The sequence below is a fragment of the Myotis daubentonii genome, chromosome 8 (genome assembly GCF_963259705.1).
Source record: "Myotis daubentonii chromosome 8, mMyoDau2.1, whole genome shotgun sequence".
Lineage (NCBI taxonomy): Eukaryota > Metazoa > Chordata > Mammalia > Chiroptera > Vespertilionidae > Myotis > Myotis daubentonii.
This window is the reverse complement of record NC_081847.1, coordinates 8,522,514-8,524,065: the sequence shown is the minus strand read 5'-3', so window position 1 is coordinate 8,524,065 and position 1,552 is coordinate 8,522,514. Positions and strand designations below refer to the sequence as shown.

The 1,552-nt window shown below is 39.2% G+C and overlaps 1 pseudogene; it reads right to left on the bottom strand.

Annotated features, from left to right (window-relative positions):
• Positions 1-1,125: 1,125 nt before the first annotated feature.
• Positions 1,126-1,301, bottom strand: LOC132240394 (U2 spliceosomal RNA; annotated as a pseudogene).
• Positions 1,302-1,552: the final 251 nt, after the last annotated feature.

Genomic DNA, 1,552 nt, shown 5'->3' with positions numbered 1-1,552 from the left:
TTAAAGATTATTCCACCTACTTCATAGTCAGGAAAGCAAACACATCTCTGTGAGAAATTAAAGGAAGTCAGGGAATAGGATGGAAGGAAGTCAGGGAAAGACTCTCTTGACACCATAATTGACACTTTGCTATTTTTCTCCTTTTGGTTACTTGTCCCCAACTAAAATCAACTCCATTAGTCAATGAGCTTAATTGCTCCCTTTTATTTCCTTATTATAGTCAAGTACATATTAAGAGCATCGGATGATAAAAATAACAAATGCGGCAGGTTTTTTCTAAAACAAAAGTGTGGTTCTGTTTTTGGATTCATTCATTGGGGTTCATCTTGATAATAGTTCTTTGGTGAGAAGTTAAATATGTTTGGGTGGGGAAGGAATGTCTATTTGAATAAAACACGTTGGTTCAACAGGCTATTATTTTTATGTAGGGTCAACATGTGCAACTGAAATCACTCTCAGCAATCAATGTTCTAACCTTTCAAGGAAACTTTTCTGTAGAAAGGAATAATTGTATATAATCAGGTTTAATTACATTATGTGGAATGAGATGCAATATCCATGCCCATTATGCTAGCAAGTTGCTTGCCTGGCCTTTGAGAGTGTCAGCAAGAATGCCGCCGCCCCCGGAAGAATCCTGTCCCTGGGAAGAAGCCATTTCCCAGACGGAAGCAAGATGTAATGATCTCTTAGGCTGAAGACTATATGACAGAGAATTCTTCCTAGATCTCAGTTGGCTGTTTTTGTTCCATATTAGAGAAAAACCACAAGACTGCCCCTCATCATTTCCATTCCAAATGTCAGTGCTGGGAAGACTTTCTTGGAATTCATGTATCAGGAGACATTATGGCTAATTCAACAGCAACTAGAATCTGAATCTGAATTGCACCAATTTCTCAAAAACTAGGTTCATTTCTTTTACAGCTCAAGTGGTTAGAGTATCATACGGTGTACCAAAAGGTGGCAGGTTTAATTCCTGGTCAGGGCACGTGCCCAGGTTGTGAGTTCAATCCCAAGTCAGGGTACATATGGGAGGCAACCAATCAATGTATCTCTCTCAATCCTCTCCCCCTAACCCCGTGGTCAGCAAACTGCAGCTCATGAGCCACATGCAGCTCTTTGGCCCCTTGAGTGTGGCTCTTCCTAAACCTTAGGAGCACCCTAATTAAGTTAATAACAATGTACCTACCTATATAGTTTAAGTTTAAAAAATTTGGTTCTCAAAAGAAATTTCAATCATTGTACTATTAAACTGATAAGAACAGATACTACACTTGATCTTAGCCAAAAGGCCGAGAAGCGATAATCAATCATTGTACTATTGATATTTGGCTCTGTTGACTAATGAGTTTGCCAACCACTGCTAACCCATTCCTCTCTCTAAAATAAATAAAATATAAATGAAAATCTAAAAAGAAGCTGACAATGTGGAGAGGCCATTCTGAAGGGAATGAATTGGGCAACACTGGGGTTCACAGACTCACTCAGCAGTGGGAGGGTAAAACATTCAAGAATCCACAGATTTACTAAGAAGCTCTAAGGAACCCAGAGCTGT